Source organism: Rhinatrema bivittatum, chromosome 7 (assembly GCF_901001135.1).
Source record: "Rhinatrema bivittatum chromosome 7, aRhiBiv1.1, whole genome shotgun sequence".
NCBI lineage: Eukaryota > Metazoa > Chordata > Amphibia > Gymnophiona > Rhinatrematidae > Rhinatrema > Rhinatrema bivittatum.
The window spans coordinates 179,007,217-179,026,121 of record NC_042621.1 but is presented as its reverse complement, the minus strand read 5'-3'; the positions used below and the strand labels follow the sequence as shown (position 1 = coordinate 179,026,121).

Below are 18,905 nucleotides of genomic sequence, written 5' to 3'. Positions count from 1 at the left end.
ACCCTCTGAACCAGTATGGGACGTGCTTATGTTGCTTCAATTTGTTTTAAATCTGCTGGTTTCTAGTTTCATTGAGCCCCCTAGCATTGTTTGAAAGGGTAAATAACAGTTCTCTATTTACCTGTTCCACCCAACTCATTATTTCATAAATTTCAATCATATTCCACTCAGTCATCTGTTTTCCAAGCTAAAGAGCCCTAATCAGTTTAGCCTTTCTCCATAAGGGAGGTTTATCATTTTTGTTGGCCTTCTCTACCGTTTCTATGTCCACGATTCCTTTTTTCTTTTTTATAGATCGGGTGACAAGAACTGCACACAATACTCAAAGCTATATAAAGGCATTATGATATTCTCAGTTTTGTTCTCTATTCCTTTCCAAATAATTCCTGACATTCTATTTGCCTTTTTTGACCATCACACACTGAGCCAAAGATATTAAGATATTGTCCACAAGGATTTCAAGGTACTTTTCCGGGTGGTGACTCCTAACATGGTACCCAGCATCGGTGTATCTGTAGTTGAGATTATTTTTCCTACGTGCATTACTTTGTACTTGTCCACATTTAAATTGCTTCTGACATTTAAAAGCGTAGTCTCACAAGGTCCTTCTTAATTCTTTACAATCTGCTGCTGTTTTAACAGTTTTGTGGCATTTGCAAATTTGGTTAGCACTCTCATCCATTTCTGTTGATCATTTGTGAATATGCTAAATAGCTCAGGTCTTAATATAGACCCCCTAGGGCAATCCACTAATGAACTTTCTCCAACAACGACACCATACTCCACTAATGAACTTTCTTCAACAACGACACCATACTTTCTCCAACAACGACATCATAAGTTCAGCCAAATGTGAACTCCGTAAAAAAGAGAGATTCTGGCGCAAGAACAAAACGGATCCACTCCTTAATGCCTACAGAACCCATCTAGCAAAATATAAAAAATTGATCCATAATGCAAAAAAGAACTTCTACTTGAGCAAAATAAATCAATACCAGCATAACCCCAGAATGCTATTCTCAGTCGTACAAAACCTCACCAAACCAACAAATGAATTAGGAACACTTTCAAGCACAAACAAAAGCAATGATTTCGCCAAATATTTAAATGAGAAAATAAAGTTAATAAACAATACCAGCAACAACTTCAACACTCACACCCAAAACCCGAAGCTATTACCGAAAATAACATCAACTTGGTCTAACTTCGACCCTGCCTCCTCGCTGGAAACTCAAAACATAATCAAAAAAATGAATCCAGCAAACCATCCCATTGACAGTATCCCTATTCAGATGATTAAACTAATTGAAAACACAATTACCAAAACAATAACAGACATAGTTAACCTTTCCCTCACCGAAGGAAAATATCCTGAATGCCTAAAATCAGCAATCATTAAACCATTACTAAAAAAGAACAACCTAGACCCTGAGAACATCCAAAACTACTGACCTATATCAAATTTACCTTTCATTGCGAAAATCATTGAGAAAATCGCTACTCACAACTCTCTGAATACCTTGACACAAATAACATACTTCACCCCTCTCAATTTGGATTCAGAAAAAACCTAAGCACAGAATCCATACTTCTCTCACTAAATGACACTGTACTCAGAGGATTTGACAAAGGACAAAGCTACCTATTAATACTCCTGGATCTCTCAGCCGCCTTTGACACAGTAAACCTTGCAATCTTACTCGACAGATTAGCTGAAATAAGAATCATGGCTACCACATTAAAATGGTTTTCCTCCTATCTATCTCAGAGAAATTTCCAAGTAATGTTCAACAGTAGTCTCTCGAATAAAGTAAACCTAAACACAGGAGTGCCACAAGGTTCTGCCCTATCAGCTACACTTTTCAACATGTATCTACTACCTATCTATCACACACTAGAACGACTTGGATTGACTCATTTTCTATATGCAGACTATATACAAATATCGGTCCCTATACTGAATACGCTGGAAGATACATACAAGAAAACAATTATCTATCTCTCAGAAATCAAACAGCATCTAACTGACCTGAAACTCATAATAAACATAGAAAAAACAGAGTTAATCATCCTAGACAAAAAAAAATCACCACTCCCATGTTACCACTTAAAACAGAAAACCCAAATACCTTAATCTCACCTGTAACTCATACGCGAAATCTAGGAATCACCATAGACCAGTGGTTCTCAACCCTATCCTGGGGACCCCCCCAGCCAGTCAGGTTTTCATGATATCCACAATGAATATGCATGAGAGAAAATGTGCATGTTATGGAGGCAGTGTATGCAAATTTTCTCTCATGCATATTCATTGTGGATATCATGAAAACCCGACTGGCTGGGGGGGTCCCCAGGACAGGGTTGAGAACCACTGCCATAGACCATAGAACTTTCTTTCAAAACCAACATAACCAACAAAATTAAGGAAGGATACCACAAACTTTTAACGCTCAGACATCTCAAACCCTTCCTTGCACAGGATGACTTCAGAAAAGTCCTACAACTACTCATCTTCTCCAACCTAGACTACTGCAACTCTCTACTCCTTGGCTTACCACTTGCTACCATCCACTCTCTCCAGATCCTACAGAACACTGCCGCCAGAATTCTGACTGGATTAAAAAAACATGCGCATATTACACCTACCCTCATCTCTTTACACTGGCTCCCAATAAAATACCACATACAATACTGCATAAAATAATCCAAGGACTTCAAAACAACTGGCTAAGCAAATTCATCGTAATCCACGCTCCAAAACGGAACCTACGCTCAACGAACAAAGGCCTCCTCAAAGTCCCTCGCGCCAGAACCACAAAACTAAACACAACCCGCGAAAGAGCCATATCCATTGCCAGCCCCACACTATGGAATGCAATACCAATGGATATAAGAAATGAACCAAACATCAAACTTTCAAAAAAGACTTGAAAACCTGGCTTTTCACCAGAGCCTACGCAAACTCACTCAATCAACAAGACCCAACAATCAACCACGCAACCCAACACCAAGAAAAACACTCCGTACCCCAATCAATTAACTCCCACCATCCGAACACCTAAGACAATGTGCAACTGAACTCACTTCACTTACCACCACAAGTATGAACACTGCTGTGATAGCAGACTGCTAAAATATAACAATTATTTTATATGTATTCAACTAAGAACCAAACCCCAAAACTTTCCTTCTTGTTGACATTTTGATGCTTTGACCTCTGTAACCAATGTTATTTCACGAGCACTGTAAACCGTTCTGATGGCGAAACCAAATGACGGTATACAAAACACGTCAAATACATTTGGAAAACTGACCATTTAGTCCTACCCTCTGTTTCCTGACTTTTATCAAGTTACAAATAGGACATTGCCTTCGATCCCATGATCTTCCAATTTCCTGAGGAATCTCTCCTGAAGGACTTGGGCAAATGCCTTCTGTAAATTCAAATAAAGTATATCAACTGGCTCACCTTTGGGCTGGTAATTGGGCAAAAGATAAATGACTGTAAATAAATATTGTTACATCCTCAAAAAAAATCTAGTAAATTAGTAAGGCATAATTTTCCTTTACAAAATCCATGTTGACCCTCTTCTATTAAACCATATCATTTTATGTCAGTAATTTTGTTTTTAAGAATAGCTTTGACCATTTTGCCCAGCGCCAACGTTAGGTTCACTGGTCTAGTTTCCTGAATCACCCCTGGAACCCTTTTTAAAAATTGGCATCATATTGATCACCTTCCATTCTTCTGGTACTGTGGCTGTTTTAAATGATAGTTTGCAAATCACCAGAAACAGGTCTGCAATTTCATTTTTTTTAATTCCTTTAGAAATCTGGGTTTAATACTATCAGGTCTGGTGATTTATTTTTTAGTCTGTCAGTCTGAGCTATTACATCCTCCGTTTTTATACTGATTCCATCTAGTCACTCAGAATCATCATCAAAAAAAGTTTCTTGTATGGGTATAAGGGATGTGCAGCAGGGACAGATTCATCCCATTCGGTATTGGTATTCGTATTCATCGGGACCCAAATCAGTTGCATCCGTTCTCGGGGGACCCTGATCCGTTCATTCGTTACATATGTATTCGTTTCCTCCCAAAAAAACCCATCCCCACCCTTTAAGTTTAATTAACTACAAACCCCCAACCTCCTGACCACCCAAGACTTGCCAAAAGTCCCTGGTGGTCCAGCAGGGGTCCTGGAGCGATCTCCTGCACTCGGGCTGTCGGTATTCAAAATGGCGCCGATAGCCTTTGCCCCTTACTATGTCACACGGGCTACCGGTGCCATTGGTCAGCCCCTGTCACATGGTAGAACAATGGACGGCCGACGCCATCTTGTGCTCCTACCATGTGACAGGGGCTGACCAATGGCACCAGTAGCCCCTGTGACATAGTAAGGGCAAAGGCTATCAGTGCCATTTTGAATATTGGCAGCCGACAGCCCGAGTGCAAGAGATCGCTCCAGGACCCCTGCTGGACCACCAGGGACTTTTGCAAGTCTTGGGGGGGTCAGGAGGGTGGGGGTTTATTCGTTACTGATACGTTGTATTCGTGGGGGTTCGCCATACGTTTCGTGACCCCCCACGAATACAACGAATATGGCGCATACGTTTTGGATTGCCAATACGTTGCAACCGAATGCACACCCCTAATGAGTATGACCTCGATATCTTCCTCATTAAAGACAGAGGCAAAGGATTAATTTAGTTTTTCTCCTTTTCCTTGTCCACCCTTTGACCCTTTGTTCATCTCTTGCGATCACTTCTTTTTTAAAGCAGTACTCGTGTGTTTAATAGTCTTATATTAAATACAATTGTTTGCATTCAAAGTTTATTACTAAATGTTTTGAAAGGATCTTTTTTAATTTTTACTACTTGCATCCTCTTGTTTGGATTTTGTGTTTGATATTTAGATGAATCCATTCTTCTTCCATGTGCACAATATTTCCTGTGCCACTGGCTGCCACACAACTCCAAAGCATAATAGATCCACCTTTGTGCTTAATATTTGAATAGATATTCTTCTCTTGAAAGGCTTCAACCTATTTTCTCCTAATGTAGTTGTGGCCAAACGATTCAATTCTCATTTCATCAGTCCAATGCCCTTTGCTCCAAAGAGATTCAGGCTTACCAAGGTTTTGTTATGCTTTCTTTATAAAATGATTTTTGTGATTAGGTCATAGATAAGGTTTCCTTCTGATAACTAACTGTGAAGCAGATTATTATATAAATAATGCTGTTCACTGGCAGCTAAACTTTTCAGCAAGTTATGTGCAGTGATCTGTGGGTTGTGTTTTGCAGATATAACCAGTATATGGGCAGTTCTATCAGATTTTCTTGGTCTTTTAGATCTTGCCTTGACCTCAACAGTTCCTTTTAACTTCCATTTTTAACAGTATTTTTGACAGTAGAAATTGCTAGCTGGAAGCTTTTTGAGAGCTTTTATAGCCTTCTCCTTCTTTGTAAGTGAATGATCTTAATTTTCAAATGCTAAAATGGCTATTTAGGAAAGACCAGGGTTGTTAAAAATAGACAGAACAACAATCAGAATCAGATACTTTGGAATTGTCACCTTACTAATGGGAGGGAGGGGCAGGGATGGGAATGGGGGAAGGGAGGAGGGAGGGGGAGGTTAGAAGGGGGGGTGGCTGAGTTAAGGGAATGCTTGTTGAAACAGCCAAGTCTTGAGATTTTTCCTGAATGTCAAACGGCAGGGTTCCATTCTGAGATCCGGAGGAATGGCATTCCAGATGGCTGGTCCCGCTGTCGAGAAAGCTCGTTCTCTGGTGGTTGTACGAAGGGTGGTTTTGGATGTGGGAGTGTGCAGAGTTCCTCTGTAAGCTTCTTTAATGGGTCTTGTAGCTGTGTGGAGTCTCAGTGGGATCTGAAGGTCGAGAGGGAGCTGATTGTGAATGGATTTGTGGATGATGGTAAGGGCCTTGTGCAGGATTCGGTACTTTATAGGGAGCCAATGCAGGTTCCTGAGGATGGGAGTGATGTGTTCAATGCGGTTGGTGTTTGTCAAGATTCTGGCTGCCGCATTCTGGAGCATCTGAAGTGGTTTGGTGATGGAGGTGGGGAGACCCATTAGGAGGGCATTGCAGTAGTCTATTTTGGCGAAAAGCGTGGCTTGGAGGACAGTACTAAAATCATGGAAATGGAGGAGAGGTTTGAGTCTTTTTAGAACTTGTAATTTGTAGAAGCAGCCTTTGGTTGTGTGGTTGATGAATTTTTTTAGGTTCAAACGGTTATCGAGTATCACTCCAAGGTCTCTTACTTGAGTGACCATGGTATTGGGAAGGAGCTATGGAGTCTGGTTGGTGTGGTCGGGGGAGATGAAGAGGAGTTCCGTCTTGGCTGAGTTGAGGACAAGGTTTAGACTGGTGAGGAGGAGGTTTATGAATTGGAGGCAGTTTTTCCAGAATTTGAGTGTATTCGTTAAGGATTCTGTTATGGGGATCAGAATTTGTACGTCATCGGCATATAGATAATGTTTTAATTTTAAGTTTGTTAGCAACTAGCATAGTGGAAGAAGGTAGATGTTGAAGAGGGTGGGTGACAGAGACGAGCCTTGGGGGACTCCTAGTGAAGATTTGATGCTCGGGGATTCTTTGTTCTTAATGTTAACTTTGTAGCTTCTATTGCTAAGGAAGGACTTGAACCATCTAAAGACCGTTCCTGATATGCCAATGTCAGGCGATTTAGAAGGATGGAGTGATTCACAGTGTCGAATGCTGATGAGATGTCGAGAAGTACAAGCAGGAATGAGTGTCCTTTGTCAAGGCCCATGATGATATGGTCCGTGAGGGAGATAAGGAGTGTTTCCGTGCTTAGTGATTTGCGGAATCCGTATTGAGTGGGATAGAGAATTTTGTAGTCTTCTTAAGTAGTCTGCAAGTTGAGTGTTGACCAATTTCTCCTTGAGTTTAGCGATAAAAGGAAGGTTGGAGATCAGACGGAAGTTGGTGAGTTCTTCAGGGTCAGGGTTCGGTTTCTTCAGCAGAGGTTTGAGGGTGGCTAGCTTTAGCCTGTCTGGGTAGATTCCTTGCGATAAGGAACAGTTTATGATGTCTGCTAAAGGTTTGGAGATAGTGTCAGGGATCAGTAAAAGGAGTTTAGTCAGGATGTGGTCGGAAGGGTGGGTAGAAGGCTTCGATCTCTTTAGTAAGGACTCTATCTCCAGAGTGGATGTGGATTCGAAGGAATCAAAGTTAGTTCCAGCATCAGATGGAGAGGCGATAGGGATAGGGGGAGAGGTTGTATTGGTGGGAAGGAGTGTTAGCAGGGAGTAGACTGGGTGGTGCATGGGTATTCCAGGTCTATAACCTGAAGTCGGTGCATAAGTATTTACATGCACATATGCCGGAGTCCTCTACTGCATAGCTTTACTTCTGCTAAGGAAGCCATGTACGTTTTAAAATAAAAAAAATCAGGACTAGTCAGCGGGGTTTGAAGAGTCGGGGCTGATAGAGTAAACGGGAAGCTAGCTATCTAGTGGGGTCTCTTTTACCAGGGTGAACTGGAAATGAATTGGGGAAGCAGGTATTTGCATCAGCACGTGTGCCTAGCAAAATCCCCCCACTTAAATGGTAGAGGTGGCAGATGCACACAGATGCGCATACCTATGTGCACAATATAAAATTGTGCACATAGGTATGCGCATCCAACTGATTCTAGAACATGCACACATATACGCACGTATATTATAAAATGACCGCGTCCATTCGCGCGAGCCAACATAAGCGCATACATGATTGCTCGTACGGCTGTTTAAGTTACTGTCATAGGCCTGGATTTATCAAAATGCACTAAATATCGCATGTGATAGGAAAAGGGGCGTGTTTTATGGTAATAGGCTGTTTATCACAAAGGAGCAGATTTTATAATCTGCGTGTGCGGGGTACATTTGTGCGCGCTACCTGGCGCTACCCCGTGCTACCCGGCACGCACAAATGTACACCTGATTTTATAACATGCGCCTGCCGCACGCATGTGATAAGATCCAGGGTCAGCGCGCACAAGCGGGTGCGACTTGTGCACACTGAGCCCTAGGGGAGCCCCGATGGCTTTCCCCGTTCCCTCTGAGGCCGCTTTGAAATCGGAGCGAACTCGGAGGGAACTTTCCTTCCGCTCCCCTCCCTTCTCCTATCTAACCCACCCCCCCAGCCCTACCTAAATCCCCCCCTCCACCTTTATTTCAGGAGTTACTCTCACCTCTGGCAGGCGTAACTTGTGCCTGGCCGGCTGCCCCCGGCTGGCTGGCTGCACCCTCGGCTGCCCCCGGGGCCGGCTGCACCCTCGGACCACCCTGGACCAGCGCCCCGGCCCCGCCCCTTTTTTAAAGTCCCGGGACATACACGTTGCCGAACCTATGCAAAATAGGCTTGGCGCGCGCAGGAGCAGGTTTTCGGGGTTACGCGCGTAACCCTTTGAAAATCTGCCCCAAAGTGCGCTATCTTAATGCTTCGCATAGGTATTAGCGCAAACTGCGATAACTTTTTCGCACTTTGCGATAGGTCCTAGAATTTTTGTATTTCCTATGTACAACCACTGGAGAGCCAGCCTAGCTATCAGGGCCCTCATACTAGAGAGAGAGAGAGAGCCTAGCCATAATGCCCTCATACTAGGTAGGTATTTATACCTCTATATGAGGCCCACCTAGTCACTCGAGGTGAGGCTTAGGTAGTAGTGAGGGGTTAGGGACCACTTTGACATTGGAAGTGAGACATATGAACAGAACAGTGCTCTCTTGTGAAGGTTTGATGACCTTCGGAGTGAACACAAAGATGAGATTTGTGCAATGTTCTCATCAAGAGAACAGCTTTACACAAATGAAAAAGGTGTGTAGATAAAAGCCGTGCGGTATGGCTTTGCAAAATTGTGAAGCCAGCCCACTTGGCCACAAATCCCGCCCCAAACCCCTCCCCTTTTTCTGATTTGCATCGCACCATGCGTTAAAGGTGTTTTCGCATGTGTTTAACATATGTGAAAACGCCATGTAGCACTTTGATAAATGACCCCCCTTAGATTGTAAACCCTCTGAGAATAGGGAAATACCTAGAGTACCTGAATGTGTAATCTGCTTTGAAGTGCTTGAAATGCAGAATATAAATGTGTAAATATGTGTGTATGTGTATAGATATAGATAGATTAGATATAGATACACATACAGCATCACAGCATGTGCATAGGAAAATTTAAAATGTGACTAGTTAGATGGAATTGTTTTTCCCCTTAATTCTACTGTCTATTCCATAATGCTGCATCATGGGTGAGGCCAAATCTATCCAGTGAACCTGCTTTAACTCTGTTTCCCAAACACAAACAGGATCAAGAAGGGGATGGTCACCTACAAGCTTGTACTTTTAATCTTAATTTCAAGGTTACTAATAGTGTGTGTTGATAATCTATCGGATATACTGGGTTTTTAAAATTAGCATTGTATTTGTCTTTTTGATGATACTTCAGTAGTAGTAATTAGTGGAGTCTTGATCAGTTCCCCCACCTCTGCAGTGATTTTTGGAGGCAAATGCAGCATTAGAACACTTTCACAGTCAGGCTAGCTGCAGCAGCCCAGGCGGTCACAGTGGTGCCATTTTTCACAAAAGAAAATGTTGAACAGGAGCCAAATGTTTGGTGGCAGTCTGTTGCTAGGAAATCAAGGTCCTGAGGCGATTAATGACAAAGCAAGCAATAACAAGAAGGCAGAATCACAGATTTAAAAGAGAAAAAAGTGGTTGGTGTTATAATTACCCAAAGAAATCCACACTCATTAAATTGGCTGTTTTTATGATTGACTTTAATTGGAGGTTAGTGCAGATATTTAGCTCCTTTCCCACCCCTTTAAACACACACATGCACATAATCTGCAGAGAAGCAGACTTGTTTTTCTAAGCCTTGAGAGGAGCTTGCCCTGTAATTTGATCCCCACTGACAGATGCATTTTCTGTGCTGCCATTTTGAATTAACCTATTGTGCAACAATTTTCCTCAGCAACATTGAATAAAACATCAAGTCTGATTACCTCAGATGGATTTGATAGAGTAAAAGAATGTACTTCTAGTTTAAGTAGCCTATTTTGCAGATAGTTTACACATTACAGCTCTGCCAGCAAGCAACCACAATTTTGTGATGCAAATTATCAAATGTATCTTGAGGGAGTGGAGTACTTAGAGATTTGTTTGTACTATTTGTCTCATAATATGTATTTTAGACTATTCAGAGTATGAGGAAAAGCAGCATACACAACATACTAGTGTGCTAACAGCATAATGTTTAATTAGGCAATTAAAAATAAAATACGTAGCCTGCTGGTTGTTGTACTGTCACACTTTCTAGAAAACCAGATTTTATTTGTCATACATAGTGACATGGTAAACGTTTTGGACTTTTGCTGTAGGTATGTCTTTCTTGCTATCGTTCACGTTCCCTGGATCATAGGAACCCAGAGACAGCAGGTTAGGCTGCTCAACTATCCAAACACTGAAGAAGTGATGCAGAGTAACCTCTTTCTGCTTTCCCAATAGCTTTCCTCAGCCTCCTCCCTCTCTAGCTTCTCTGCCTGGCCAAGCCAAATATGAAAGGATGGCATAGAGCCAAATAGAAAAAAAAACAATCCAAAAAAAAAACACAGAACCTTATGGTAAAATGGAGAAAACCAGACAGTCAGGCTCCCAAAGGGAAAAAAAGGGCACAGAGCTGAAATTATATGATAAATTGAGTGGCTGCAGTCCCAGATTTCCTCTTGAGAAAGGGGAAGCAGAGAATCAAACACACTCTTAAGTTTTAGACCCAGCATTTATTCTTTTAAAAGAATTTCCTTTTCGCAAATATGGAGGTGGCAGCAGAGTTGTTTTTCCTGTGAGCAGTTCCACACATACCGAAGTACATTAGCATGATGTTGTGGCTTCCTAGATTCATAATGAAACATTCAAAGACTAGAGTAGAGCTTATTTCATCCTGCAGTATACACATTACTAATCAGCTGCCAGTGCCAAGCTGTCTGCTTTGTTAAACACCCAGCTTCCCTGAGGCAGGAAGACAGCTGCTCTAACTACTATGAAATTTGGTAGTTCTATCCTTTTCTGTTACCCTGGGGCTACCAAGCTACTGTTAATTTAGACACTTCCAATTGAAAAACTTTGATGATTTTTTTTTTCTGTATGCTATTGGTAATTAAAATGATAAAAACATCATTATTACTCTGAAGGCATTGTCTAAATTTTGTGTTTGACAGATACTTATGGAGATAAACAGCATGTAATTTTCATTAAGACAATAGTCATAAATGTTTGTAAAAAGAAACTTCCTCTTTTTCAGGCACAGGGTCTAGTGGGGGAGAGATGTGTTTTTATCTTATTGAACTTCTGAATGATCCGATCAGTTTATCTTACTGCCCTTCAGTGATGTCATTATGAAGACCATTAGTAAGCCCATAGTTTGCTTTGATATATACAATTTATTTAAATCCTTTTTTTTTATCTATATTACTGCATGGTGAAAATAGGTTACAGAACCCAGGATGTTTGCCTTGTAGAGCTGAATTTATCGGACAATAGGAGTCATCTAATGCTGTAAACGGATTGCCTGACACTGAGTCCAAAAGAACAAATCTAAAGTTTTCATTGTGCAGTAACTTTTTTAAAAAATAGATATTTACCAATAAAATAAGCAGACATTAGTTGTAAGTCACAAAGGAGTTATACTGGCAACCTGAAGTTCTCATTCTTGCACAGAACATGTATTATCAAAAAGACACTTTGATTAGCTATCCAGGTAGCACACAGAGATTGAGCACCTGATAGCATCTAAAAATCCAAACTTCTTCAACCCCAGTACTAGCACTGTGTGGTGGCGGGCTGTCTTGTGATTCCAGTGCGTGCAGATTTTGCAGCAGCACTTTTCCAGAATATTGCCAGTGTACTTATCATTCCGTGCCAGATGACACTGCCTTTAGGGACAGCAAGTCTGAAGTTGCATTTTAAGTCTGGGGAGCACTATTAATATGTAAATGTAAAATGAAATGTTCATACTATACGAAGAGAGAGACTGCATGATGGTGAATTTTTATGCTGTTTCTTTGGTTGTAATTGTCTGTTAGATTCCATCCTTCTGAGGCTATAAGATTCTAGCCCTCTGGAGCTATTCCATTCTTATAGAGCATTTCTTTTGAGAAGATATCTTCTGGCTAGGGCACAGGATAGCAGTTAGAACACAGGCCCAAGGCATTTCTAGCACAAAAGTGTATTTCTAATGTGGTTAGAACGAGGACCTTTTACTTCTAGCAAAGGAACTTAATTCTAGCAAAAATTGCTAAGGCAATACACAGTTTTACTTGCTGTCTTACCTTTAACATATATAGAATATGACCCCTACCCGAAATCTAGATCAGTGAAAACTAAATACAGTATTTTTCTGAGCTACTTGAAGTCTGATATATTAATTTATAAGTCTTGTTTTTTTGGTTTTTTTTTAAGTTTGCTGTAAATTTGATTGTAGATAGCAAATGGTTTTTTTGTGCTCCATTTCTTTTTAGATCTAGTACGGTTTGACAAATGCAGCTTTAAAATGCTGGAATGGGCTAGGCTGAAGAGAAATTCAACTTGGGTTTGAAGATACTGCTCTGCCTAACTGAGCTATCATTTGACATAAGTGATTTCATGTGAGCTAACAATGCATTTTTCAGTAACATCAGAGTGACTAGAAATGGCAGTAAGATTTAAAATATATGTAACCCTTACTTGGGGTAGGGTTTAGATCCCAAGGGCACAACACTTATTTGTTCTCTTCAGGGCAAGCATCTGGCTAGCACTTACTCCCATGCTTTACTCTCTATCCCAGGGTGAATTCTTTATATAGGGGGAAGCACTCACTTATGGCCTAGAGAGTGGTGTGTTCTTCCCCGTGTGTTTTAAGAAGCTGCATCCCAAGGGGTGAGATGCTGGGACAAACCAGGCAGGACCAGGCTCTGGGTGTTAAAATAACATTTTCTGATTTTGCAGCAATTAAAATAAAGTCCAGTTTGTCCATAATATTGAAGCTAAAGCAAACTGATGGTACAGATGTGAGTTTCTCGTTAGGTAGGTGTCCTTTATTTCAGGCATCTGGGTGTAGCTTCCCATGATGGTATTAAGTGTTCAAAGCTTTCCCAGTGGGGCAGGGTGAGTCAGAAAAAAAAAAACTCTCCACAATGCAGTTTTCCAAAATACTTTCTTTAAGGAAATCTTAAAATCTCTCTCTCAGAAGGAGCTGTCACAGGTCTTGCCCACCTACGAAGTAGAGTGGAGCTCACGAGTCTTAAGTCCTCTGAATTGAGAGCCCCAAAGGGGATTCTAAATCAGAATCTATTTTTTGCAACTAATAGAAGGAGGGACTCTCTGGCAGGGAATGCATGATGAAGGATCTCTTCAAACTTAAGGTGCATGATGAGGCTGGGAGACCTCACCAGAGATTTGAAAAAAGACATCCTTATTGTTCAGAGGCTTTCTAAAACTGACCACACAGGATATTAAAATGGCTGCACTAAACAGGAGGAGAGTGGAAGAGAGGGATGGAAGCCTTATAGATGTATGGGTTCCAAGCGAGGACTTAGGGCCATTTAGTGGCTGACCCAAGGGGGTGCCATATATATATATATATATATATATATATATATATATATATATATATATATACTTCCATTTGGGTGAATGGGGTGTGTTGAAATATCAGACATGATCTAACTTTCTGAAAAAATGTACACAAATTTCTCACTGAATAGTGGACTTATGGTCTTTAGCATAACTGTGTAAGTCCAGCAACCATCATATTGCACAGGATTCCTGGATAAGAGCAGGGTAACCTGTAAGATCTTGAAAGCTTCTATGTGCTTTGGGCTTTAATCATCGGTTGCTTTGGATCAAATTCAACTATTCAAGGAAGCCGCACATCACTCTCTGCACACACACACACACACGGTTGTGGCATGTTTAAAAGTTATTTTTGCACTCACAAGTTTGCTGGACCAACGAGGAAGGAAGATATTCCAAAACCCTGCAGAGTCGGACGATTTGACAGCGAGCGAAGGGAAATACCAGAAAGGGAACTTACAGCAGGACGTCCATTTAAAAAACCCTGAACGGGTATTCGACAATGTACCTGAAAGGAACCTTTCTCCCGGCAACAATACCACGTGGCATTCAACACAAAGAAATTTACAACTCTGTTCACAAGCTAAGTATCTTTCCAGCTTTTCAAGCTAAACAAGAGACTTTTCATTCCAAAGCAACTGATGATTAAAGCCCAAAGGACATAGAAGCTTTCAAGCTCTTACAGGTGCAGTATGATGGTTGCTGGACTTACACAGTTATGCTAAAGACCATAAGTCCACTATTCAGTGAGAAATTTGTGTACTCTTTTTGTAATTTAATTTTTCTCACATTTCTAGGTTCTTTTTTGATTTAGTATTGCTAACTGTTTCTGAGCATAATTTTGGAGGGGATGTCTTATGTTAAGCAGCAGTATTTTTTCAGCTGCTGCGTCTAATATATTGATGGAACTATTTGACAGTTTTCAAGCATCTATCATACCTGGTACCAGAAACTGAATATTCACATCATGGAAGTATCTAGATCCACAGAAGTTCTAAACTTAACCAATGGGTTGTATGAAGAAGTACTTATTTTAAGCATAAGAACACAAGATATGCCATACTGGGTCACACCAAGGGACCATCAAGCCCAGCATCCTATGTCTACAGTGGCCTATCCAAGTCACAAATACCTGGCAAGTACCAAACAAATAGATCCCAAGCTAAGGTTCCTTATTGATTAATAGCAGTTTCTGACCTTCTCCTCTAGGAACTTATCCAAATCTTTTTTAAGCCCAGTTACACTAAGTGCTGTAACCGCGTCCTCTGGCAATGAATTCCAGAGCTTAACTATGCATTGAGTAAAAAATAATTTTTTTCGATTTGTTTTAAATGAGCTGTTGTCTCATGGTTATGGAGCATAAGAACACAAGAACATGCCATACTGGGTCAGACTAAGAGTCCATCAAGCCCAGCATCCTGTTTCCAACAGTGGCCAATCCACGCCATAAGAACCTGGCAAGTACCTAAAAATTAAGTCTATTCCATGTTACTGTTGCTAGTAATAGCAGTGGCTATTTTCTAAGTCAACTTAATTAATAGCAGGTAATGGACTTCTCTTCCAAGAACTTATCCAATCCTTTTTTAAACACAGCTATACTAACTGCACTAACCACATCCTCTGGCAACAAATTCCAGAGTTTAATTGTGCGTTGAGTGAAAAAGAACTTTCTCCAATTAGTTTTAAATGTGCCACATGCTAACTTCATGGAGTGCCCCCTAGTCTTTCTGTTATCCAAAAGAGTAAATAACTGATTCACATCTACCCATTCTAGACCTCTCATGATTTTAAACACCTCTATCATATCCCCCCCCCCCCCCCTTCTGCCGTCTCTTCTCCAAGCTGAAAAGTCCTTACCTCTTTAGTCTTTCCTCATAGGGGAGCTGTTCCATTCCCCTTATCATTTTGGTCGCTCTTCTCTGTACTTTCTCCATCGCAATTATATCTTTTTTTGAGATGCGGCAACCAGAATTGTACACAGTATTCAAGGTGCGGTCTCACCATGGAGCGATACAGAGGCATTATGGCATTTTCCGTTTTATTCACCATTCCCTTTCTAATAATTTCCAAAATTCCGTTTGCTTTTTTTTTTTTTTTTTACTGCCACAGCACACTGAACCGACTATTTAAACGTGTTATCCACTATGACGCCTAGATCTCTTTCTTGGGTAGTGGCACCTAATATGGAACCTAACATTGTGTAACTATAGCATGGGTTATTTTTCCCTATATACATCACCTTGCATGTGCTCTCTTTCTTTGGGAAAATGTTTTTTTCACTTTTCTCCTGCTCCGGGTCCTTCTCCATTTTTCCCGACATTAGATAAGTCTGTGCTGCGTTAAGTTTTTGCCTTCTATGTGGTCGGTTCCCTGTAGCGGTGTCCTTCGGCATCTGCCAATCATCGACCACCTGCCAGCTGTTTTTGTCATGGTGTCGTCTGGTTTTTGTCAGTGCTTCCAGCGCCTTCGGATATGTCCCTTTTGAATCCGCATGAGGTGACGAGGTGTGTGTGCTCTGCCTGGGGGCATCGTAGGACGTTCATGGATGTCGTTTTTGCAAACAGATGACTCCCAAGGGCTGGCACCCTCAGTGCCAGGGAAAGACTGGGCCGTGCAACGTGGGAAACTCTGTAAACATCACCAACGGTCTCTGTCTTCGCATGGTGCCGGGCTCGGGTTGGCGCCGGCTTCTGCTGTGATGCACCTGAAGTGACCCCCACAGCGAGGAGGTATCACCCTCCATTGATGCCGGGTGTCCGAGGCATTCCCCACCGATTTCGGTGCTGGGTGTCTATCTCCCTTGGGGCTCTGAGGGAGATCTGGCTACGCCTCCTCCTCTTCACGCTGTCCTGTCGTCGTTGGCCTTCAAGGAGGAGCTGAAACACAGGGTGCAATTGACGGTTGTTCGAGCGCTAGAGGGCATCGAGCCCCCGACCCCCACTGGTGCCTCCAATGGTACTGGAGCCTGCGCATTCTATGCTGGCACCGCTGCTGGAGCACCTCAACGGTCTTCTCGGTGTTCTCCCCACGCAGCTGATGCCAATTTCCAGGATGCCATCAATGCCCCAATGGCCACCGGTGCTTCCTCCCGATGCCATCCCCATTGTGAGGCCCTCCTCGGAGGAAGGGTCTTCGAGGCTAGAGGTGCCATCGAGACCCCCGGTACCACAGCCAGCATTGCTTGTTCCAGTTCCGGGTCCTTCGGGGCCCTCGATGCCCAAGCCACTGGGCTTGGGAAGACCCCGCCCCCACCACGGGCATCTCTGGGCGATCTTAGTGACGAGGATGGCCCCTTATGACCCATGGGGGGATGATTCCTCCTCTTCTGACGACTCTGGTGACCTTCCCTCAGACCTGTCTCCTCCGGAGGAGCAGTGCCAGTCCCAGCCTGAGGACTTAAACTTTGCTGGTTTTGTGCAGGCCATGGCCGAAGCTATCCCGTTCCAACTTCTTACGAAGGAGGATGCCAGACACAAGATGCTGGAGGTTCTCCAGTTTGTGGATGCTGCGAAGGAGATGGTAGCTGTTCCTATCCAAGAGATTTTCAAGGAGTTGCTGCTTAGAATCTAGGAACATCCTATCTCCCTGCCTCTGGGTGAACTGGAAGGCCGATGCAGTGTACTTGGTCCAGCATGCTATGGGATTTCAGAAGTGTCAACTCCCACACCAGTCGATTATGGTGGAGTCCACCCTTAAGAAGGCCAAGTGTTCTTGCACCCATGCCTCTGCCCCGTCAGGACAGGAACACAGGGTGCCATTCTGATTGCCCGTATCACCTCCTACTAGTTTTATATGAAGCAATATTCTCGGAACCTCTGTAAGCAGATCAGGACCTGACCTGACCGAGCACTTGCCCCAGCAGCAGCAGCAGAACGCTTTTTCAGTGATCATCCAGCAGGATCTTAAATGCGGCCCCTATGATATTTTTGAGACGGCAGCGAGGATGGCAGCTACAGGAATTGGTGCCTGCTGGATGGCCTGGCTTCAAGTCTCTGATCTCCGCCTGGAGGTGCAGAAGAAGCTCGCGGATTGAGACCCTGCAGCATCTCTCGACCAGTATGTCGGACCTGCCATCCTCGGCCAGGAAGTCCTCGCATCAGGGCACAAGGCGATCCTTCTACCGCCAGAGGAAATATTACCCTCCCGCTTCTCATACTCTGTCCCAGTGGGTGAGCTCTAGGGCCTGCCCTAGGCAGCATCAGGCCCCCAGACCTCAACCAGTACTCCAGAAAACCCCACTAAGAGGTTCTGACTGGCTTTGAGGGAGCATAAACCAACTGCCCATACCCCTGATGCACAGCCCTCCAGTCAGAGGCTGGCTACTGTTCTTCCTGGACCGTTAGCCAATGTTACCTCAGACTGTTGGGTTTTGTCCATCGTTTGTCAAGGATACTGACTGAACTTTCTGGGTGACCCTCTGGACTCTCCCCTGTGCCCCTCTTGGGCTCAGTCCTCTCAACAGGAAATACTTTAGGCGGAGCTTGCTGACTTCGTAATGGCCAGGGCTGTGAAGCCCATTCCACCGAAACAGCGGGGGTGGGGATTCTGTTTCTGATATTTCCTGATTCCAAAGAGAACGGGGGACTCCGTTCTATTCTAGACTTGAGAGCCTTAAACAAGTGCCCATGTGGAGGAGCTCTGCACCCAGAGCCTGTGGTCTCCCCAGGAAGCTCAGTGTCAGATCAACTTCCAGGAACTCAATGCAATCCGGTACGCTCTTTGGGCGTTCAGGGATCGGTTGATTGACAAAATGGTTCTGATCCAGACCAAGTGGCGATGAGGTATATCAACAAATAGGGAGGTACGATGTCATTCCTCCTGTGCCAAGCAGCAGTTCAGATCTGGGCTTGAGCTCTGTCCCACGGTATGTATGGTGCTCTGAGCCATGTGCCAGGCCTGGACAGAGAATGTGGTGGCGGACAGGCTGAGTCAAGCCTTATGACCCCATGAGTGGTCCCTGAAACAGGAAGTGATGGATCTGATCTTCAGCCTCTGGGGGACCCTGGACTTGGATCTATTTGCATCCCCCTGCAACAGGAAAGTGGATCAGTTCTGCTCCCTGTACAGGGGGGACAGCAAACCAGCCTTAGATGCCTTTGCCCGCCATTGGGGCAAGGGCCTTTTGTACGCGTATCCTCCGCTTCTCCTGATGACAGACCTCCTGAAGCTTCGACAGGACAGGGATCTATGATCCTCATAGCCCCTCATTGGCCGAGGCAGATCTGTTTCCTGCTCCTGCAGATTCTCTCCCTCCGGGAACCGATCAGCCTGGGG

The 18,905-nt window shown here is 43.2% G+C and overlaps 1 protein-coding gene across 6 annotated transcripts in view; it reads left to right on the top strand.

Moving 5' to 3' along the window:
- Positions 1-18,905, top strand: part of ADK (adenosine kinase) — a 1,085,903-nt gene that overhangs the window by 460,505 nt on the left and 606,493 nt on the right. The window lies entirely within an intron of this gene.